Genomic DNA, 24535 nt, shown 5'->3' with positions numbered 1-24535 from the left:
CCGGCCCCTCTCAGGCGATAGACGCTTTCCTGACTCTGAGGTGGTGTTCTGATGTACCAGACTTTTCCTGGCACTGGGGAAGACAGATGAGGGAGGCTGGGTCCCTGTGCCCAGAGGGGCTGTATATACCCTGTGGGGTGGGGAGGCTGAGGATGGAATTCATCCCCCTCTACCCCAGAGCCGGCTGAGTGCTGGGCCCCCATGAGGCCCGGCTGCCTGTGAATCATGGGGTCTGGATGGGCCGGAGACTCAGAGGCAGGCTGGGTGGAGACAGAATGCTTCCTTCATTGAAAATCGCTTTTTGTCTTCGTACAAAATCCCCAAGCCCGACTATTATCTAATACCCAACTCTGTACCCGTCCAGACGTATTCCTATTCATATGGACCTGGTTTATGGAAAAGTCTGAATCTGACAGGATCAAACAGGACACATTTTTGCTTTGTCTCTCGTCACAGCCTTCAACCACGCTCTGTCAAATCTCTTCTTCTGGCCTTGAACAATATTCCTGGCAGATTTCTAGTTTTCTGATCAAATCTCCTAGTTGTTTTTTCAATTATTAAAAATTCAGGTTAGTTTAGTCCAATTTAAAAGTTAAACATCATATGCAAATACAGGCCAATCCTACCCCTTCCTCCCCCAATGCCAAGCAAAGCTAGGAGTGGGGAGGGGGCTTCTCTTCCCTCTCTCCCCCATCAGAATGCTTTTACCCCCTGGGTTTGAGGTTGGGGTGTGATGGGGGTTGGGGGATAAGAGCTGGAAGGGGGAGGCCACAGGTCTTGTTCTCTCGGCCAACACTGCCTGATGACCAGTGCCTCCTCGGAGTGAAATCTTCCAAGTGGGGTGAAGAGTCGCATTCTCTGGGGAGAAGGGTTATCTGGCTAGACTTTTTTCAACACACCCTGTCAACACTCACCCCTGGATGCCCGTCATTGGAATTCCTCCTCAGTTACCTCCTTAGGAGGTACTGACCCACAGGAAACGCCTGCATTCTTGCCTAGCCAAATGGGGGCATGCAGACCACCTTCACTGCCCCAGCTCTGCCCTGCTGTCTCTGTCCCTCCTCCTTTCCATCCCCCCTCACCATGGGTGGGACAGGTTGGCCAGTCAGCAGGCACTCAACTAAGAAAGGGGGTGCCCAGCTCTCCTCTCACAGGCACTCCTCCCTCTGGGAATAATCTCTAGCAGCCCTTTCTCCACAGCCAGAAAGTGGAGGGAAAACCAGAGCACCCCTGCCCTAGCCTGGGAACACTTGATCTGTGCAGTCATACAGTGCTGCACGCCCAGAAGTGCCCCTCACTTGGTCTGATGCTCTGCTGTCTTGAAATTTTTCATGATATTTGAACAAGGAGCCATTCATTTTCACTTTTCACTGACCCTGGAAAATTATGTAGCTGGTCTCCCCTGGGACTGACTGCTCTGACCATCCTCATCAGCTTGTAGAGTAGCAGGGCTGGTTCGGGAAGTACCACCCCACAGTGATTCCCGCCTCCCACCCTACTATCTTCCCCTTTGGGTTCCAGTCATCACTCCCAGGCAATAGGATATGAACTAACCAGCATCCTATTAGGCATAGAAGCATCCTTTGACGCTATCCTTTGACATCAAACACACTAACCAAATTGCGAGTTGAATACGTTCAGATTATGTGCTTTTTTGTGTTTCTTACAACAGTGAAATCATGTTGAATATATTGTTTTATAGCCTTCTTTTTTCACTTAACAATACATTGAATATCTATTTTCATGGAGCAAATACCCATCTATAATCTAACCTTCAACATCTGTTTCAGTTACGTATTGCTGGGTTACAAACCACCCCAAACCCAGGGCTTAAATCAACAGTGATTGATTGTTTCTCATTATTCTATGGGTTGACCAGACAGTCCTGATCATTCACAAGAAATACAAAAACTAGAGAAAGAAAAACTGGGTTCCAGTGTGAGCTGAGCCACTTCCTGCTTGTGTGACCTTGGTCAAGTAATTGAACCTCATATTCCTCATCTGTAAATTGTTACAGATGATAACAGTGATGTCTCCCTTACCTGAGATATTTTGAAGATCAAATGAGAACTATAATAATAATATCTACCATGTACGGTTGTCATGAGGATTAGATGAGTTAATATGGCAAAAGTAACAAATGTTAGCTATTAGCTATTATGCGTCTTGGTGAGGGGCCAGGCTACAGAGGGGATTGCTGGGGCAGGGAAGTAGCTGGTTCTCCAGCTCATTAGACTGAGACATAGGAGGGAGGGAGGATTTCTGCTGGGAATAGAAGCATGTGAAAGGATGCAGTGAACACACCTGAGAGTATTAAGCATTGCTCAGCCACAGGGGAAATGAGCGCTGGGGGAAGAGTCATCTTGCTGCAGTTGAAAAATACTTACTTGTAGCCACATTTTTCTGCATACTGATAATATGCTGGTAATAAAGTCAGGATTAAAGTATGCTGGAAAGCAGATAGTGCCAGCCTAGTGATATCAGACTCAAAGAATGACCCATGGGTATCCACTGCCTCTATCCCTGCTCTATCATAGGGACCCCTTCTTCAGGAAACAGAGAGAAGAGGACGAAAACCAAGGAAGTATCTTTGAAGGGCCAGAAAAACAGTATCAGGTAGTCCAAATCTAGGCCCCAAAAGCTTTCTGTGCCCCAAATGTCTCATTTCAACACTTTCATTACACTTTCAGAGACTCTAACATGTTAAGATTCATGTCCCTGTGTCTCTTTAAAAATTATGCAATATTTACAACAAAAGGATGTAAAGAATAACACAACAAAACCCATGTTCTTGCTACCAGCTTAAGAAATAAAACATTGCCAACACAGTTAAATTTTCCTACGTTTTCATAAGAGGTAACCACTATGCTGAACCCTGAGGTTGATTATGTCCTTGTACTCTTTTTTATTTTTCAGATACATGAATAAATCTGACAGAAAGGATAGGTTGTTTATAGAAATTTGTGTTCCAGTGAAGGACTTTTAGGTTCTCCAGCAGGATCTGGATGACTTCCAAAGAGGCTACAGGAGAAGCAGAGAGGGAAATAAAAGGTTATAAAAAGAAGAGAGTCTCAGTAGCCTGTGACAATATCAACTGGAATAATATATGTAATTATTCCATATACTTGAGGGAGACATATCCTTGAAAAGATAATGGCTGTAAAATTTTCATATTTGATGAAAAATATAAACCCACAGATCCAAAAACGGAATCAATGCCAAGCACAAGAAATTATACCAAGGCACATCATATTTAAATTGCTGATAAAAATAGTTACTGAAAATCAATGATAACAAAACTCTTTTCAAGGAGCCAGAGGAAAAAAGAAACATTATATAAAGGAAGAAAGATACATGAATAATCTCTGACTTCTCATTAGAAATAATACAAGTCAGGAGACTATGGGACTAAATCTTTAACATCCTACAAGAAAAATGAGAAAACTGTCAACCTAGAATTCTGTTTCCAGTGATAAAGCTGAGGGAAACCATCACCTGCAGACCTGTTGGAGGCTTGAGGGAAATGATACCAGGTGGAAACTCAAATCCCTGCAAGGAAATAAATAGAAAGAAATGAATATGGGAAATGGTAAATGTAAACGATGTTTTCTCTTCATTTTAAAATTTATGTTAAAGATAAGTAAAAGTTTAAACAAAAATAATGACAATTTACTGTGGAGCTTATAATAAATATAGAAGTAGAATGTATGACAAACAAGCACAAAGGACGAGAGGAAGAAAAGGAACTACAGTGTTTTAAGTTTCTTGTGTACTATGTGAAGTGGGATAATATTATGTAAAGGTAGAAATTAAAGATGCACGTTGTAAACTTTAGAGCAAACACTAAAAAAAGAGAAAGGAATAACTAATAAGCCAACAGATAAAACGAACTCCTAAAAAATACTCAATTCCCAGCAGGCAGGGAAGGCAAAAAAGAACAAAGAACATATGGGGAAAATGGGAAAAAATAGCAAGATGGTAGATTTAAACTCAACCATAGAGATACTTACGTTAAAAGTAAGTGGACTACATGGATGAACTGTGAAAATATTATGCTAAGTGAAAGAAGCCAGTCTTAAGAGACCACATATTGGATGATTCCATTTTTATGAAATGTCCAGAATAAGCACATTTATGAAAACAGAAAGTAGATGAGTGGTTTCCTAGGGCTGGGGGAGGGATGGGGGAGGGAGATGGAAGTGACAGCTAATTGGTATGAGGTATCTTTTCGGGGTTACAAAAATGTTCTGAAATTAGATTGTGGTGATTATTGCACACCTCTGTGAATATGCTAAAACCCACTGAATCGTACATTTTAAATGAGTGATTTGCAGGGCATGTGAATTATATCTCAATGAAGGTGTTTTCTTAAAAGTAAATGAACTAAACATTCTAAATGAAAGTCATCAAAGAGCTGATAAGAGGGTGAAGAAGCTGCTTTAGTTCTACAGACATTGCCAAACTAGAAGAGAAAGATGCAGACTTGGGCTGTGTTTCTGGCTGCTGGGCTACCCAAAATGATGAGTTTAAGAACTTCCCTACTTTCAGCTGGCACCCAAAGGACAAGCCCTCCAGTGTAACAGTGAATTAGAAACAACTCAGTTCTTGTGTAAGTTTTTAGTCAGGGTTCTTGTCACACCTTTGATCAAGAAAACCTCAATACTTTAACTTGACTTAAGGTAGTTCCAGTATGGTCAGCAAAAGCAGATGAAAATCCTCCCTGGGGACAGTGCTATGATCCTAGGCCTCAAAGTATTTCAGCAAATACTCTTCAGATGCAATGTCCATTCGTATAGCACACAATTAAGCAAAAGATAACCAAGCACACAAGGAAATAAGACACTATGAGCAAGGAACAGCAAAAACAACAAGCAACAGAAACAGACTCATAGACTCGAAGCACTGGAATTCTTGATCACAGAATATGAAATATATGCTTACTGTTTTAAAAGAAATAAGTGCTTAAAATATGTGCATGGGAAAAAAAGAATTAAAACAAAATCTAGGGCTTCCCTGGTGGCGCAGTGGTTGAGAGTCCGCCTGCCGATGCAGGGGACACGGGTTCGTGCCCCGGTACGGGAAAATCCCACATGCAGCGGAGTGGCTGGGCCCGTGAGCCAGGGCCGCTGAGCCTGCGTGTCCGGAGCCTGTGCTCCGCAACGGGAGAGGCCCCAACAGTGAGAGGCCCGCGTACCGCAAAAAAAAAAAAACAAAAAAAACCCCAAAATCTATAAGAAGTAACAGCAGTCACTGTAACTTGCCATGCTAACATTTCAAAGAGAAAAAAGTTATCATTTTATTGGATGCAGAAGAAGTGATTGATAAAATTTAACATTTATTCATGATATAAAAGCTAAGAATAGAGGTATACTTCTTTAATCTGATAAAAGGTATCTATTAAAATTTTACCAAACATCATGCCTAATGGTGAAACAATAAAAGTTTTCCCTTGTGGTTGGAAACAGACAAATATACTATTATATTTTATATTTTACATCCTAGCCAGCTCAGAAAGGAGAGAGAGAGAGAGAGAGAGAAGGAAGGGAAGGAGGGAGGGAGGGAGGAAGGCAGGAAAAAGAAGAAAGAAAGAAAAAGGTATAAGGGTATTATATTAGTCTGCTAGGGCTGCCATAACGGAATACCACAGACTGGGTGGTTCAAACAACAGAAATTTATTTTCTTACAGTTCTGGAGGCTAGAAGTTCAAGATCAAGGTGCAGAGTTACTTTCTCATGAAGTGTCTCTCCTTCCTTGCAGTTGGCTACCTTCTTGCTGTGTCTTCATCTGGCCTCTTCTCTGTGTGTGCATGGAGAGAGAGAACTCCTGGTCTCTTCCTCTTCTTAAAAGGACGCCAATCCTATTGGATTAGGGTTGCACGCTTATGACCTCAGTTAACCTTGATTATCTCCTTAAAGTCCTTTTCTTCAAATACAGTCACACTGGGGGTTGGAGCTTCAACATATGAATTTGGGGGGACACAATTCAGTTCATTACAGATAGGAAAGGAAGAAACAAAATTGTACAAATGATATGCTTATATATAGAGATTTAGAAAATCTAAAATAATCTCGGAATTATTAGGATTAATAGAGTTTAACAAAGTTGCTGAATACAAAAGTTAGTATATAAAAGTCAATTATATTCCTATATAGCAAAAACACATACTTTGAAAATGAGAAAATTTTAATGTATTACTTAAATAGTGGAAAAATATCAGAATTTGGAAATAAATCATTTTTAAAAAAGATGTGCAAGACCTCTATAGGAAAAATGATAAAACTATACTATGTTCTTGGTATGATATACCATATTCTTGGATTGGGAGATTCAATAATTCTAAAATGTCAATCCACCCAAACTTATTTATAGGTTTGATCAAAACTGAGTCAGGGTACCACCAGGTTTGTTTTAGAACTTAAGAAGCTGAATCTAAATGTAAAGAGCTGAGAAAGGTCAATGATACTCTTCAAGTAAAAGGATAAGGTAGGAGAAATTGCTCTATCATATTTTAAGTTTTACAATAAAGTTTTAGTAATGGTGGTTGCAGGGATAGACAGATAGGCCAACAGAACAGAACAGAGAGCCCACAAACAGGCCCCACTTGTTTGGATCCTTGACGAACGACAGAGCTGGTACTGCAGAGCAGTCTGGAAAGGTCAGGGTTTTTTCCTCAATAAATGACGATGGAATAATGAGTATCCATAGGTAAAAAATGAGATTGGACTCGTATTTTCCATACATACAAAAATCAACTACAGGTGGACTTTTTTTAATTAAGATAAAATTAACATAAAATTCACCATTTTAAAGAGTAAAATTCAGTGGTTTTTAGTATATTCACAGAGTTGTGCAACCATCCCCACTATCTAATTATAGAACATTTTAATTACAAGATGACTTTTTCCCATTAAGCAGTCACTCTCCATTCTCTCCTAGCTAAAGGTTTGTCAATTTTGTAGATTTCCTAAGAAAGCACCAACTTTTCATCTTGTTGGTTCTCTCTATTGTTTTTCTATTCTCTACTTCATTTATCTCCACTCCAATCTTTATAGTTTCCTTCTTTCTACTTGCTTTGAGTTTAGTTTGTTCTTTTTGTGGTTTCTTAAGTTGGAAGTATGGGTTATTGATTAGGAATGTAGGAATTTATAGATATAAAGTTAATGTTCTTTTTTAACGTAGGAATTTATAGGTATAAAATTCCCTCTGAGCATTGCTTTCACTATATCTCATAAGTTGTGGTATATTATATCTTCATTTTCATTCATCTCAAAGTCTTTTCTAATTTCTTGTGAGATTTCTTCTTTGACCTATTGTTTAAGCATGTGTTATTTAACTTCTACATTTTTGTGAGTTTCCCAGATTTTTTTCTATTATGGGTTTCTAATTTTATTCCACTGTGGTCAGAGAAGATATTTTGTATACTTTATATACTTAAAGTATTAAGATTTGTTTCATGGCCTAACTTGTGGTTTATACTGGAGAATGTTCAATACACATTGTGTTCTCAATACACATTGAGAAGAATGTGTATACTGTTATTGTTGGGTGGAGTGTTCTACAGAGTCTGCTAGGGCTAGTTATTTTATGTTGTTCAAGTCTTCTATATCTTTGCTGATTTCTATATAGTTGTTCTATCCATTATTAAAAGTCGAGTATTAAAGTATCCAACTCTTATTGTCAAACTATTTCCCCCTTTAAACATTTACTTATTTTATTTATTATTATTATTATTTTTGGCTGTTTCGGGTCTCAGTTGCAGCACATGAGATCTTTGGTGAGGAATGCGGGATTTTCGTTGTGGCGTGCGGGCTTCTCTCTAGTAATGGCGTGTGGGTTTTCTCTCTCTAGCTGTGGTGCATGGGCTCCACAGTTTGTGGCACGCAGGCTCTTTCGTTGAGGTGTGCTGGCTTAGTTGCCCTGTGGCATGTGGGATCTTAGTTCCCGACCAGGGATCAAACCCATGTCCCCTGCATTGGAAGGCAGATTCTTTACCACTGGACCACCAGGGAAGTCCCTTCCCCTTTAATCTTGTCAGTTTTTGCTTCATATATTTTGGTGCCTCTGTTGCTAGGTACATATACGTATATAATTGTCATATCTTTTTGATGGAATGACCCTTTCATCATTATATAATGTCATTTCTTTGTCTCTTGTAACAATTTTGTCTTAAAGTTTATTTTGACATAATATAGCCACTCTAGCTCCCTTTGATTATTGTTTGCATAGACTATCTTTTTCCATCTTTCACTTTGAACCTATTTGTGTCTTTGGATCTAAAGTGAGTCTCTTGTAGACAGCTTATACTTGGATCATGTATTTTTAAAAAATTTACTCTGCTAGTCTCTGCCTTTTAATTAGAGTTTAATCCACTTACATTTAAAGTAATTACCGTTAAGGAAGGACTTACTTCTGCCATTTTGCTATCTGTTTTCTTATGTCTTATACCATTTTTGTTCTTTATTTTATCCAGCACTGTTCTCTTGTGTTAAATATATACATTTATTTTCTAGTATATCTTTTCAATTTCCCTGTTATTTCTTTTTGCTATATATATTTATACATTTATTTATTTATTGGCTGCACTGGGTCTTTGTTGCTGCGCGTGAGCTTTCTCTAGTTGCAGTAAGCAGGGGCTACTCTTCGTTGCAGTGTGTGGACTTCTCCTTGCAGTGGCTTCCCTTGTTGCGGAGCATGGGCTCTAGGCGCATGGGCTTCAGTAGCTGTGGCTTGTGGGCTCTACAGCACAGGCTCAGAAGTTGTGGCGCACGGGCTTAGTTGCTCCATGGCATGAGGGATCTTCCTGGAACAGGGCTTGAAACCATGTCCCCTGCACTGGCAGGCAGATTCTTAACCACTGCACCACCAGGGAAGTCCCTTTATTTGCTATATATTTTTGAGTTATTTTCTTAACGGTTGCTCTGAGGATTACAATTAACAGCTTAATTTATAACAATCTAGTGAAGATTAATATCAACTTAGCTTCAAAAGTATGCAAAAACTTTGTTCCTGTATAGCTCTACACCCACCCTTTATGTTGTATTGTCACAAATTACATCTTCATACATTGTGTGCCTATCAACATAGATTTATAATTTTGGTTTTATGCAGTTATCTTTTAAATCATAGACGAAAAAGAGGAACTACAAACCCAAAATGCATTAATACTGACTTTTATATGTATCTGTGCAGTTACCTTCACCTTATTCTTTATTCTTTATTTGGTGAGGCATCCATTCTCATGGTTTCCTTTAGTTCTTTGCACTTGGTTTCCTTTAGCTCTTTGAGCATATTTAAAATGGTTGGCTTAAAGTCTTTTCAATTAAGTCCAACGTCTGGGCTTCCTCAAGAACAATTTCTATTAATTGCCTCTTTTCTTGTATATGGGCCATACTTTCTTGTTTCTTTTCATGCTTTATAATCTGTGTTGACAATTGGAAAATTTGAATATTATAATGTGGCAACTCTGGGAATCAGATTTTTCTCCTTCCCAGGGACTGTTGTTGCTGCTTGTTACAGTAGTTATTTGTTTAATGTCTTTTCTGAACTAATTTTGTAAAATCTATATGCTTTGTTGTGTGTGTCCACTGAAATCCCTATTCCATTAGCTTTGTGGTCGGCTAGTGATTGGACAGAGACTTCTTTAAATATCTGGAATAACAGCAGCAAAAATACCCCCCAGTCTCTGCAGCTGGGCTCTGTGTTTGTGTGGGCATGCTTTCAAAACTCAGACAGTAGTTCACAACTCTGCCTTAACCTTCACTTTCCACATGCACAGAGACTGAAGGCGAGCCAGAGGTGAAAGCTTAGGAACTTCTCAAGTCTTTCCAGAGCATGAGCCCAGCCCTGGGGGTGTGTTCACCCTCTAGATTCCCAGGTATATGTCAGAGCTTTTCACATACCTGGGAATCTACCTGGAGAAAAGGGAATCCTCCTGCAGTGTTTGTAGGAATATAAATTGGTGTAGCCACTATGGAGAACAGTATGGAGGTTTCTTAAGAAAGTAAAAACAGAGCTACCATACGATCCAGCAATCCCACTCCTGGGCATATATCCAGAGAAAAACATGGTTCGAAAGCACACATGCACCTCAATATTCATTGCAGCGCTGTTTACAATAGCTAAGACGTGGAGGCAGCCTAAATATCCATCGGCAGATGAATGCATAAAGAAGATGTGGTCCATATACACAATGGAATACTACTCAGCCATTAAAAAGAATGAAATGAAATAATGCCATTTGCACAATGTGGATGGACCTGGAGATTATCATACGAAGTGAAGTAAGTCAGACAGAGAAAGACAAAAATATGATATCGCTTATATGTGGAATCTGAAAAAAATGATACAAATGAACTTATTTATAAAATAAAAACAGACTCACAGACTTAGAGAATGAACTTATGGTTACGGGGGGGGGCAAGGGTGAGGAGGGAGGGATAGATTGGGAGTTTGGGATTGACATGTACACACTGCTGTATTTAAAATAGATAACCAAGGACCTACTGTATAGCACAGGGAATTCTGCTCAATACTCTGTAATAACTTAAATGGGAAAAGAATTTGAAAAAGAATAGATACATGTATATGTATAACTGAATCACTTTGCTGTACACCTGAAACTAACACAACAATTGTTAATCAACTATACTCCAATATAAAAGGAAAAAAAAAATTTAGATCCTTATTCCCCAAAGGATCTCATTTCCCAGCTTTTCTTCCCAAGTTTTTGGTTAGCCTATTTTTTGCCCCAACTGTTATCCATTACCCGCAACTGTTGTCTAATACCCCCAACTGTTATCCAATACCCCAGGCAGCGGCGATTGATTCATTGGCCTTAAAATGTTTTCCACAAATGCCTCCAAGTAGCCACCTCAGCAATGGGAGAATTCTGAGTTAGGTGAGATAAAGGCAAGGCTTTTGAACCAGTCCTCCTGGAAGCTACCAAGCAGGTCGAAGTAAACAACTATAGCATTTTTTTAAAGAATGGGATCAGTACTGCTAACCTCCCAGCGCTGGTACTAGGAATGCAGGCTGTTGGCACCAGGATAAGTTAAAACACTGTAAAGCATGTACAAGATCTACATAAGGAAAACTACAAAACTCTGATGAAAAAATTAAAAGAATAACTAAATAAATTGAGAGATATTCCATTTGTTCATGGATAAGAGGACTCAATATTGTCAAGATGTCAGTTCTTCCCAACTTGATGTATAGATTTAACTCAATCCCAATCAAAATCCCAGCAAGTTTATTTTGTGGACATTGAAAGAATGATTAGAAACTTTATATGGAGAAACAAAAGACTGAAAACAGCCAGCACAATATTAAAAGAAAAGAACAAAGTTAAAGAACTGAGACTACTGACGTAAAGATTTACTATAATATGATCAAGACAGTTTTTTATTGATGAAAGTTTTATTGATGAAAGAACAGACAAATAGATCAACAGTTTTATTGATGAAAGAACAAATAGATCAACAGAACAGAATTAAAAGCCCAGAAATAGATCCACATTAATATAATCAGCTGATCTTTAATGAAGAAGCAAAGGTAATACATTAGAACACAGAGAGTCTTTTCAACAAATGGCGCTGGAACAACTGGACATCCACATGCCAAAAAATGAACCTTATACCCTTCACAAAAAATTAACTCAAAATGCATCTTAGAGCTAACTGTAAAATTCAAAACTATAAAACTCCTAGAAGATAACATAGGAAAAAAGCTAGATTACCTTTGACATGATGACTTTTTGGATATAACACCAAAGGCCATGATTCATGGAAGGGAGACTTGTTAATCTAATTGTTTTAATTAATTAAAAATCTCTGGGGTCGGAGGTGGGGAGGCAGTTGTGGGAGGCGTGCCATGAGGCCTCGGCTCGCCCGCTGCAAACCGTGAGCTAGCTGTGGCGCGCAGATGGCCTGGCGGGGCTCCGACTGTAGATGTGTCAGCGTGTTATGATGCAATCTCGTACCAACCTGGCTACCGAAATCCCCAGTAGTAAAGTGAAATACTCAAGGTTCTCCAGTACAGACGATGGCTACATTGACCTTCAGGGAGGAACTAACTGCTAAAGCCGACAGATTTGTGGGAATCTTCCTTCTTTCCTGATGTCATGAGATCCAATTTATTAAAGTTTAAGAAAGGCCCTCCTAAGATTCCATATAAGGCCATTGTACTTGCTACGTTGCTGTTTTGTTTTTGTTTTTTTAATAATTAATTAATTTATTTATTTTTGGCTGTGTTGGGTCTTGGTTTCTGTGCGAGGGCTTTCTCTAGCTGCGGTGAGCGGGGGCCACTCTTCATCGCGGTGCGCGGGCCTCTCACTGTCGCGGCCTCTTGTTGCGGAGCACAGGCTCAGTAGTTATGGCGCACGGGCCCAGTTGCTCCGCGGGATGTGGGATCTTCCCAAACCAGGGCTCGAACCCGTGTCCGCTGCATTGGCAGGCAGATTCTCAACCACTGCGCCACCAGGGAAGCCCTACAGTGTTGTCTTTGATCGGTGCCTTTCTCATTATCATAGGCTCCCTCCTGCTGGCAGACTATATCAGCAAAGGGATTTTGTTCTCAGATAACAAGACATGTTTCTTCCTTTGAGCTTCAACAAACTTCTCCCAGAGTTCCTATGAGGGGGCAGACCGGGCCGTTCCCGTCCTGATCATTGGCATCCTGGTGTCCCTGCCGGGATTTTACCACCTGCGCATCGCCTGCTATGCACCCAAAGGCTACTGGGGACACTCCTACGATGACATGCCAGACTTTGATGACTAGCACGCACCTCAGCCCTGAAGAAAAGAGTCCCAGATGGGACTGAGCCCAGCTTTAAGACATTGAGCAGATACTATGGCTAAGGGCTAAGGAGTTCTGCGATTTGCAGATATTCAACAAAACAGTGGCCAGATTTCATGGGTCCATCCTAAAGACGTTAACTGAGCTTACAGCTATCCATGTCATCAGGACAGTCTCTATTTGTCATCTCCTGGCCCTGGCAAGAGCTCCTGACAAGTTTTTCCACGTGAATATGTATCGTGAAAAGTAGCCATGTTAATTGTACGGGAAAGTGGGAGGTTATTCTGTAGTGGAATGTGTTGCTGCCACCACCCTTTTTAGAGTTGAGCATTCTTTTAAATAGTCCTCATTGTCAATATGTTCTTGTGGCAAATGGAAGAATGCAGTTAAGTCAGATTTCTTATTACTAAGTAATTTATTTTGAAAATATCTAAGTGTCTTATCCCCATACTCTAACCTTGTATTCTAGTGGAAAACCTTGGCAAAATCAAATAACCAGTGTGGTGCATCTCTAATATTTTTTACTTGCTTTCTTATTAACAGCAACTAGAAATTTTTTAAACCTCAGAGCAAATTTTCAAACCGTAAACACATTCTCTGTTCACCGGTCCTGGGCCAGCTCTGATCTGGTTCACCGACAGGTTGGCCAGCGTATAATTTGGATAATTCTGTCCTTTGTAGATCTAGATGTTCTGTATATCATGTCTTTAAGGACTGGACTTTTGGCTGTTTCCTAAGGAAAAAATGTAAATAAGTGGTTATTATTTATAGTTTTTAACCCTGTTGTTAGCACCTCATATTATGATGTCATCCTGCTGAAGATTGTAAGAACTGGCCTGGATCTCTAGAGGACAAGACTGCCTTAGTTTGATTCTGTTTCCTAGCTTACAAAAAGTGACTTGTATTCAAAAGAAATTAAAATATCAAAATCTAAAAAAAACCCACAGAAAACCCCCCTCTGCTCTGTGAAAGACATGGTCAAGCGAAAAAGAAGATGAGCCACAAACTGGGAAAAAATATTTGCAAATGACGTATCTGATAAAAGATGTTATTCAAAATATATAAAGAATTCTGGGGCTTCCCTGGTGGTGCAGTGGTTAAGAATCCGCCTGCCAATGCAGGGGACACGGGTTCAAGCCCTGGTCCAGGATGATCCCACATGCCTCAGATCAACTAAGCCCACGCGCCACAACTACTGAGCCTGCGGGCCTAGAGCCCGTGCTCTGCAACAAGAGAAACCACAGCAATGAGAAGCCCGCGCACCGCAATGAAGAGTAGACCCACTTGCCGCAACCAGAGAAAGCCTGCACGCAGCAACGAAGACCCAACACAGCCAAATATATATATATATATATATATATAAAGAATTTTTAAAACTCAAAAAGAAGAAAATGAGTAACCTCATTAAAAAATGGGCAAAAGGCCTGAACAGACACCTCATCAACGAAGATATATAGTTGGCAATAAGCATATGAAAAAATGCTCCACATTGTAGGCTACTAGGGAATTGCAAATTATGATGGCAATGAGGTACCACAACACACCTTTTAGAAATCCAGACACTGACAAAATCAAACGCTGGCAAGGATGTGGAGCAACAGGAGCTCTCATTCATTGCTGGTGGGAATGCAAAATGGTATAGCACATATTGTTACCATATAGTCCAGAAATTGGGCTCCTTAATATTCATCCAAATGAGCTGAAAACTTATGTCCACACAAAAACTTGCACATGGATGGTCAGAGAAGCTTTATTCGTAATTGCCAAAACTTGGAAGTAGCCAAGATGTCCTTCCATAGGTGAATGGATAAATGAGTTAAGGTACATCCAGACAATGGAATATTATTCAGCACAAAAAGAAATGAGCTATCATGCCATGAAAAGACATGTGGGAAACTTAAATGCATATTACTAAGTGAAAGAAACATCTGAAAAGGCTACCTACTGTATTATTCCAACTATACGACATTCTGGAAAAGGCAAAATTATGGACACAGTAAAAGAATCAGTGGTGGAGGGGAGAGAGAGATGAATAGGAAGAACAGAGAGGATTTTTAGGCCAGTAAAACTACTCTGATGATATTAAAATTGTGGATATATGTCCGTATACATTTGTCAAAACCCTTGGGATGTACAACACCAGGAGGGAACCCTAACATAAACTATGGATTTTGTGTGATTCTGATATGTCAGTGGCGGTTCATTTTGATAGCAGGGAGGCTGAGCATATGTGGAACCATGGGGAAATCTCTGCCTAATTTTGCTAAATTCTTGAACCTAAAACTGCTCTAAAACATAAAGTGTATTTAAAAAATACCGGAAAGCTTTCTTACTGGGATTCAGCTGTTTTTTCCCTTGATTAAGCATTCCCCGAGTGCTGCAAGCCTTCCGTTAGTTTCCAGAGTTCCAAACAAGTTGACTCTGATAGGTTTTTTTTGCCAGTTTATTCATTATTTTTGAGGACGGACAGACTTTTGGAGTTACCTCCCCTGCCATTGTCACTGATGTACCTCCGTATAGATTTTAGAGTTAAATGTAAATTGCAAAAAACTTCAAACTTTTAGAAGGTAGTACAGATGAATGTCTTTAAGTCCTCAGGGCCAGGAAATATTTCTTAAATATGATATAAAGAAATAGATAAATTTTGCTAAATTAAAATTTGAAACTCTTGTTAATCTGAGAACACCACAGACTGAAAAGGCAAACCCCCAAGCGGGAGCAGATAATTGTAAGGATATTTTTAATGTCTTTCAAATCAATCAGAAAGACAACCCAATTTTTAAAAACTGGGTGAAAGGCTTGAACAGGTACCTCCAAAAAAAATTCCAAATGGCCAACAAATACTTGATCATGTACGTCACCTCATTCATAATTCATGAAATGCATATTAAAACCACAAGGAGACACTACTAAAACCCCACCAGGATGGTAACAAAGACCATCAATGTCAAATATTGAAAAGGATGTGGAGCATCGGGAATTCTCACCCACTGCTGGTGGAGGTACAAATTGATACAACTCTACCTTGGGAAGCATTTTAGCGTTAATTAGTAGAGCTGACGATACACACCCCCAATGTGGATGGTCGTCCCCACAGCTTTACTCGTGGTCTACAGAAACTCGAGCACACGTGCAGCAGGCATAGTGGCATTGTTTTAGAAAACACGCTGATGCACAAAAAGTTGTTCGTAACCCCAATGTCCACCAACCAGGATAAATTAATTACGGCAGAGTCAAGCAATGGAGTGCCATACAGCAATAACAATGAATAAACTACAACTGCATGCCACAACTTGAATGAATCTTTTTTTTTTTTTTTTTTTTGCGGTACGCGGGCCTCTCACTGCTGTGGCCTCTCCCGTTGCGGAGCACAGGCTCCGGACGCGCAGGCTCAGCGGCCATGGCTCACGGTCCCAGCCACTCCGCGGCACGCGGGATCCTCCTAGACCGGGGCACGAACCCGCGTCCCCTTCATCGGCAGGCGGACTCTCAACCACTGCGCCACCAGGGAAGCCCCCATTGAATGAATCTTTAACATATAACGTTGAGTAAAAGAAGCCCTACGTGAAGTATATACAGACTCGGATTCCATTAATATCCACTTAAAAAAAGAGACCCAACCGAACTCTATTGATTAAGGATGAATAATCAGGTGGTAAAGTATAAAGAAAAGGAAGTAAAGGTTACCATTAGGGTCAAGAGAGGGCTATCTGTGGGTGGGGGGGCAGGTGGAGAAGAGAGGGGTGCGACTGGGTAGCAACACAGGAAAATGTCTGGTATAATGTTCTATTTCTTGACCTAGGCAGTGGTTACGTAGTGTTTGCTTTAGGATTATTCATTATAGCTCTCATTTCTGTTTTATATACACCTCTCTTAGGTCCATTTTTTTTTTTTTTTTTTTTTTGGCTGCGCTGTGTGGCTTGCGGGATTCTTAGTTCCCTGACTGGGGATTGAATGCGGGCCCTCAGCAGTGAGGGCATGGAGTCCTAACCACTGGACCACCAGGGAATTCCCTGTCTGTGTATTATATTTCGCAAGTTAATAAAGGTATAAAATAAAGAATGTGTTCATTACTGGAAACAAATGCCAGCTCCCACAGTACAGCAGAGCTGCTTTCAAGAGGCTGGCCATGGAGACGGGATCCTCACTTTGTAGCCCAGGAGAAATCCAATAGGGAAACCATATTTCTGCCCTACGAGGATCTGCTTGAGGGGTGAGGGGTGGTCTATAGCCTCAATAAATATCAACATGAGGACCCAAGTATTTATTTTTTATTGAGGTAACATTGGTTTCTAACATTATATGTTTCATGTCTACATTATATTTCTACTTCAGTATATACTACGGCAAACTCACCACTGCTAATTTAGTTTCCAAGTATTCTTTTTTTTTTTTTTTTTTTTTCGGTACACGGGCCTCTCACTGTTGTGGCCTCTCCCGTTGCGGAGCACAGGCTCCAGGAGCACAGGCTCCAGACGCGCAGGCTCAGTGGCCATGGCTCACGGGCCCAGCCGCTCCGCAGCATGTGGGATCTTCCCGGACCGGGGCACGAACCCGTGTCCCCTGCATCGGCAGGTGGACTCTCAACCACTGCGCCACCAGGGAAGCCCCCCAAGTATTCTTTAACAACCTAATCCTGCAGGGCATCAGCCAGGCTCAAGACAGAACTGAGGTGAGGTTGTGCAGGCTTCAAACCTCCAGATCTGCCCTGGAAATGTTCAGTTTAGCTCAATTCTGGATGGGGAAACCCTCCCTCTCCAGTGTGTCTCCAGAGTTCCAGCACACAGTGGAGCTTCCCTTGTGGTGTCATCTGCATCCACCTCTGACCCGGCCCCACGAGAAGTTTCCAATATTGATAATTCGTAGTGACTTGGAGGTAGATGACAGTGACCTCCCTGAATTTCCCCTCTTCCGGGACAGAAGTAAAAGAAGCTGCGGCTAGCTAAGAGCATCTACCTGGTGGGGCCTTGGTGAGTGGGGACCCAGCCTGAGGCCACGGGTAAGGGAGGGCAGGGAGGCCAGGGCTGTCCCAGCGGAGGGGAGGCTTAGGTTCTCTGCCCTGAGGACCATGTGGTTAGAGGGCCCTGACTTCTCCACTCTGGCCCCACCAGACTGGGGAGTGCCAGCTTCCAGTGAGGGGTCAGTGCTGTGTGTCTCTCAAAACCCACAACCCCATGTTTGATTAGATAGAGGACACTGAAAAAATAGTATTCAATCCCAGTACATTGCTTGCCTACTTTCTGAACAGGTAATCAAATTTCCTTCTGTTTGGAAAGGCAGAGTAGAGTGTGTGACAGAAGCCTGAGCTCCCAAAATAGACCCACCTTCTTGGAGAGTTTTGATTGGGCTCCTGGGGATAGGGGATACCCTAGAGTATCTGGATTGTCACAAAGTGTGAATAGTGATGTGGTTCTGCCTTGAAAAATACTGTCCCTGTCAGTGGCATACGTTTATTTCTAGATCTTATAGCAAAATCTGCGGACTCTCAGGACCTCCAGACCTGCCGCCCCCTTTCTTACCCCCTACTTAGCTAGGTGACTAGCACTGGGCTTTAGGATGATGGGGACACTAGTGTATCTCTCTTGCCTCGAAGCCATCGAAATGATGTGAAACAAGCAGTGGGCACACCTAGCTGACCCTTTCCTGGACCTCCCGCTTTTTTCCCTCTTATTTTGAATTTTCCTGAACATCTCCCCTGGACAGTGAAGAAAGGCCGTGCACCGTTGTGTAGCCTGTGTACAGTTGTGTTTGTTTTTGGAATTACAACCAGTTCTGCAATGAAAATCCTGTGCATGTTGGTCTTGTGAGCTCAGGGGAGTGTTTCTGATGAAATGATTTCTAGACAACAGGGGTAGGGTCACCACAGGCTCGTAACACTCTTGGCTGTGAGGGCTGTGGCCCTGCAGCTCTCCACCAGGGTGTTTTGGGACCTCAGGCAATTTCACTGCTCAATATTCCACATCAGCTGGTGGGACCCTACTAAGCTCTGGCATCTAAGGTAACACAGATTTCACCCCCTTAGTTATTAAAAAATATTTATTTGAGTTAGCACTGTGCTAGACACTAGGAATAAAAAGAAAAAGGAGATACAATCTGATCTTAAAAGGATGTATAATCTAGTGGGAGAAGGTATATATCAATGAGTCAAAATCTCTACTTTCTGACCCATCAGGAAAGGTATTATTTTGAATGGATGCTGAAGGTTTCTACCCTTAAGCATACAAGTTTTACGTTAACCATTTTCAGACACACTAGACATATCATATAATTGCTTTCCTTTTAAAATAAAATATTCCATCAGAATTAATCTTCTCTTAATGATTCAAGATTGTTATTCTGAGCATTTCCAACATTACCTTTTAATACAATGGCGCCCCCAAGGCTTCTTGGCCCTGAACTAAATGACCCCAAACTCTGAGTTTGTTTTATATCCTCTTGTTTATATAAGTTGTTCTATATCCTCTTGCTCTAGGCTTTTGCTAATTTCACTGTGCTTGCTTTTTGTAAGTTCTTTCTCCTTCCAATATGCTCTTTTCCGTCTACTGTGGGCTTGAAAATCAGGAAACTAGATTTATCAGGCTATGGGTTCAGCTGCTGTCACAGACCAAGGTGTCAATAGTTCAGGGCTCTTCTTCTCCAGGTCATCATGAGACTCAGGTCTTGTAGATTGGCCAAAGTCAGGTCCTTGTCAGCATCATCAAAGTTGTCCCCGCCTCCACCCCCCTGTCCATGGTCCAGTCTGCACAAGGGGAAAGAGGAACTGGAGAGCAGGCAGCTTCCTTTTAAGAATGTGGCCCAGAAATGAAACAGATCACTTCCACTCCCATCCCATTGGTTATAACTTAGTCCTATTGCTGCACTTGCCTGCAAGGGAGGCTGGGATATGTAGTCTCTAGTAGGGTAGCCATGTAGCCAAGTTTTAACCTTGGAAGCTCTACTGCTAAAAGAGGGGAAAAAAGGACATAAGCGGATACGTAGTGGTCTCTGCCACACTGGATCTGTTTAAACCGTGCGTAGAATAAACGCAGGTGGGCTGTCATTGAAGACACAAGGTGCTCTCCTACAGAAAAAGCGTCTGATTTTGACAGCAGTTCCTTCCGTTTGGATTGCTCAGAGGACTTTTGTGTCTTTGTTGTTGTCCTGGATTACGATCCCGGACAAGACACTGGAGGTTAAGAAAGCAGTCACGAAGACAACACTCGTCATCTTTCAGAGATCTCCCACCTTAATCACATGAGTGAGAACATGAAAGATGTTCTCAGCACCCACAGGCCAGAAGCACCTTTTCTTTGAAAGCCTCTCAAGGCCACAGCTATTCGCAAAAGCCTCAGCTATTCATTCCCACACACCTTCACGTCTCGACAAAGCACCTTCTACCAGCCTGACACTCGTCTAGGTCATTGATGTTCAGTTGGTTAGGGTCATCTCTCTGATTGTCCCCCCATGCAGCCCACCTGGTATTCCCATGGATTCCCCCCCCCTTTTCTGTATCTCCCTTTATTGTACATCCTTGATGCCTATCAGGTCTCGCCTCCAGGAACTGGAGTGGGTTGGGTGTTGGCTCAAAAACTTTACCCTGTGGCTGCTGTTCAAAAACTTTCCACGGCTCCCTTTGCCTGCTGAGCAAAGTCTAAACTCCTGAGCCCCGCGTGTGAGGCCTTTCAGGACCTGCTTTCAGCCTCCCATTCTGGCCTCAGCTCCCAGCAGAGGGCATGTTCAGGGATCGGGCTCATCCAGGGAGGCTGGTTCATAGGTTCTGTGTGGATGGCACCTGGCCAAAGGGGGCTGGAGAGCTGCTGATGCCAGCTGTGGGTCTGAGCTAGAATACCCACTACCCAGTCTTCTCACAGGACACTCAGTCAAGGATGCCTAGAAATTTCAGCGCTAGGGTCTCCCCTCCATTCTATCTAAGGTCCTTCCTGGAAGGGAGAGATCAATATTGATCAGTCTCTGTTTGTGAAAAACTGACCCAAGTAACTTACATGCATTTTATATTCACACTGACTCTATGAGGTAGGTACTACTGTTGGACTCCTTTTATTTCCATCTCCGTTTTATAGATGTGAAAATTAATTTCAGAGTGGCTAAGTAACTAGTGCAAAGTCACCCAGCTAGTAAGAGGCAGAGCCCCGATTTTTTTTTTTTTTTTTTTGCGGTATGCGGGCCTCTCACTGTTGTGGCCTCTCCCGTTGCGGAGCACACGCTCCGAACGCGCAGGCTCAGCGGCCACGGCTCATGGGCCCAGCCGCTCCACAGCATGTGGGATCTTCCCGGACCGGGGCACGAACCCGTGTCCCCTGCATTGGCAGGCGGACTCTCAACCACTCTGCCACCAGGGAAGCCCAGAGCCCAGACTTGAACCAAGTTTCAACTGGATCCAAAGACCATGTTCTTTCCACTTAACACAGGGTCTTTCTAAAGGAACGGCTATTACCCTCATACATAAGACGCTTAATCCTCCCACCCTGGAGTCAGACACTAGTTCTGTAGTGAGGAAGCAGAGAGGAGGACAAGCTGCTTTTGTCCAGGTTTTACTCTCTCCCACCAGTACCATAACAACGACAGCAAAAACAACAATATTTATTGAGCATCTACTTTGTATACAATATCTCATTTAATCCTCACAACTACCCTTTAAGGTTGTTATTATTATTCCCGCCATTTTGCATATGCAAAGAATGAAGCTCAGAGAGGTTAAGTCCCATATTTAGATGGCCCAGCTGGGACTGGAATCTGGGCAGCTAGAGTCCTTAAACATTACTTTTGTACTTACCTGGTTTATATTTGTGCCCACCAGACTCTATCCTAGAAGAGAGGAATAGAAATGTTAGGGCCAGAGGGGCCTTAAACCCCAACGAGCCCAGCCCTCTCAGTATTACAGATGAGAGGGAAAAAGAAAGAAAGACAGATCAAGCAAGTTATCCAAGATTGCAAAGCACACTAGCAGCTGAGCCCAGGCTAGAACCCAGACCCTTGATACGCTGTTGCCATTGCATGATAGACAACCAAAAGCCTTCCTAGTCCTTGAACGAATGAATAAACGAATGGGTGAGGGAGCGAAGAAATGGACGGATCTCAGCAGAATGCCTAGTGGCTCACTTTGGGTTTTCATGGCACTGCTGGGTCAGAAGAACCAGGGGGTGAGGGGGCGGGGGCAGGTGCAGGGGAGGGAGAGAGATGACCAGGGTGCGCCAGCCTGGAGGGAGCGCGGTGCTGCTGCTTATGGGGAGCCAACCCCTGAAAGCCTAGCTACCCTTTGACCCTCCTGTCAGTGTCTCACGACCTTAGACTCACACTGATTACTCTGTGGCCTTCTTAGCACATTGCTAACAGCTCTGTCAATATCTTACCATTATATAACTGTTAAAAGAGAGTCACTTTCAAAGGTTGGTCAGCAACCTGTCTCTCTCGTAAAGTCTATTAAATAAACATGCTTAGGCCACTTCCTGGGAGAGAGGAGAGTGGCTGTTTACTACTGTCCCTTAGTTTGTATACTGATCTTTGGGGGTTCGAACACTGGCACCCGCCCCCAGAGTCAAAACTAGTGTCTCCAGCAGAGTAGCCAGGACTTTGAAGAAACGGGAGACCTACAGGACTGTGGCCCATGGCAAACTGGAAATGACCCAGCCCACCCTCTTGGGCCTCCTGGACAGGGCTGTGGTCAATTTGTAGATGTTCCCTTTGCTGGGGAAGAAGGAACCAATCACTGGGCCGGTGCCAGGAGCTGGTCCCTGGGCGGGGCTAAGCGCTGTTACCTTTGTGCGGTTGTCTTTTCTCGCTTTGGCTGGCGGGGTTGGGTGGGTTGAAAGGGGCACTAGCCTCAAAGGAGAGCTTGAAGTGGGGGTGAAGGCTGTAGGGTGGGCAGAGAGCAGCAGGACGCCTGCCAGGGCCCAGAGCTTCGGAGGGTGCTGGAGTGTCTACAGCAAGGGACTGCCAGCCTTGTATATTTGCGATGGTAATTTGCTGATGGTTCCTGGTAGCTACAAAGTCTCTAAGGCGGAGCCTGGGCCTTTGCATATGAAAATCCAGCCTGGGTTCCCTCGCGGGTCAAGCAGCATTGGGGCGGGGCCAAGGTTGGCTTCTGCCTGGGAGGGGCCGGGATGCCGCTCCCATGGTGATGCAGCGGGGAATTTGCTGACAGTCCCTTGCCAGGTGGGGCTGGCTTCACTAGGCCCGCGAGGAGGACGACCGGCTGGCAGTCTCCTCCCAGGTAGGGAGCGTGTTGCCCGTCACCGCATCCCGGCGGCCTGCGTACCTTTCCTGGCGCTGGGGCCGTGGCGCCGAGGCGCCGAGGGCGCAGACGTGGTGAGCAAGCGGGTGGTATCAGCTGGAACTGGTCTTCCCGGCTGGAAGAAGGGGCGCACAATCCGGGTCCTGGACAGGGGAGGGGGTGGGGCAGGACTGCTTGCTCTACGCTTTCCGGGACCTCGGACTGGGAGGGATGGGGGCGGGGGAGACTGCGCCACACTCCGTGGCCTCGCCGGCTCTCCCCCAGCGTGGACCCAGGGCAGGGTGGAAGGAGCCGCCTACCAGGAAGGGCCGTGGCTTGGTCGACAGTATTCATTGGGTCGGGGGGGTGGGGTGGGTGGGCAGGAGGCTTGGCTGGGGTCCCGCTCTGTCTGCCTGTTGGTTACCTCTCTGGACCACCCCCATGCAGGGATTCCCTGGGGCTGTGCCTCCCACTCACTGGGCTGGCATGGGAGGGGCGCGCTCTCCCCCGCAGTCTACAACGCGGTTAGGACTTCTGGCAGCGTCACGGCTGCGCTGCAGTTGGCGGGGGTGGGGTGGGGGTGGGTCGGTCTCATTCTGTGCTGAGTGGGCGGGACTTCTGGGCTCTCAGGGGCAAAATACGGCACCTTTTCTCATATGCTTTCACAGAAAGGTTCTTGCGTTCATCCTCACCTTGGCCTTGAGAGAGAAACTTTGGATCTGTATGATGGACCTGGGGAAACTGAGGCCCAGGGGTGCTGTGGCTTCACCAAGGTCACTCAGCAGGTCCTGCAGAGCTGGCCTCCCAGGCACTGCCTTGCCCTGACGCTCTCTGGAGGGCCAGGAGCTGAGCTTACTCTGAAGGCCTCCGTTCCAATCTGGGGTGGACACCCCCCGCCCCCAGTGCCCCCTTTCCTCATTCCTGTGAATGGAGGGAGATATAACTTCTGTGGAGGCTCCAGAGTGTCATGGCTGTGAACACTGCAGGGATCAGAATTGTATGAGGACAGGGAAAAGCTACTCATGAAAAACAGTCATCTAAGTAGAGGAGCTACGGGCCCCTGTTCTGCTTGTGGGCTCAGGGAGAGAATGAGAGTTGGCTTCCAGGGGAGGAAGGCCGGAAGGGGCAGCCCAGTTCTGGGCTTCAGTCTCGTGTACCAGCCTTGATGAAAGCCAATTGGAAGTTCCCAGGCTGCTGTGGGAGGGACGGGGGACAGGCAGATGGACTTTCTCCGTTAACAGCTCTCCTCTCCCTGGAGAAGAGCTGGGGGAACTGAGTCCACCTTCTCTCAGCGTCAACCCCACCACCACCCCGTGGATCTCAACCTTGCTCCCTCCCCAGCTCCTGTCCCCGGGAGAAATGGACTGCATAGGATCTGTTGCCCTTGGAGGTGAACTTTTCCTGAATTCACCTTGTGAATTCACCCTCCTTCTCCCTGGTGCAGATGCCTTTCTCTGGGGGGAAACTGAGGCGGGCAGAGAGCTGTATTTTATTTCAGAGCTGGAGCCAGGCAATGTCACTGTACAGGTGAGG

The 24535-nt window shown here is 43.7% G+C and overlaps 1 protein-coding gene and 1 long non-coding RNA gene across 10 annotated transcripts in view; one reads left to right on the top strand and one right to left on the bottom strand.

The window, feature by feature from the left end:
- The window catches only part of TMEM63C (transmembrane protein 63C), a 135115-nt gene that overhangs the window by 40364 nt on the left and 70216 nt on the right, over positions 1 to 24535 (top strand). For 2 of the 9 annotated variants that reach the window (XM_067729497.1, XM_067729516.1), the window contains exon 1: positions 22846 to 23002. The exons of 4 other annotated variants lie outside the window; for them this stretch is intronic. The gene's annotated coding sequence lies outside the window, so the exon portion shown is untranslated. Of the gene's footprint in view, positions 1 to 22845; positions 23098 to 24535 lie in introns of those variants that run through there. 3 more of the 9 variants (XM_067729550.1, XM_067729524.1, XM_067729533.1) reach the window with 2 other exon arrangements.
- Positions 11369 to 23232, bottom strand: LOC137220098 (uncharacterized). The gene is made up of 3 exons (XR_010941469.1): positions 23048 to 23232; positions 21566 to 21597; positions 11369 to 13525 (listed from the first exon to the last, which is right to left on the bottom strand). It is a non-coding gene; the product is annotated as an uncharacterized lncRNA (long non-coding RNA).

The sequence above is a fragment of the Pseudorca crassidens genome, chromosome 1 (genome assembly GCF_039906515.1).
Source record: "Pseudorca crassidens isolate mPseCra1 chromosome 1, mPseCra1.hap1, whole genome shotgun sequence".
In the NCBI taxonomy this organism is placed as follows: Eukaryota; Metazoa; Chordata; class Mammalia; order Artiodactyla; family Delphinidae; genus Pseudorca; species Pseudorca crassidens.
The sequence above is the reverse complement of the archived record's forward strand: the minus strand, read 5'-3'. Positions and strand labels throughout refer to the sequence as shown.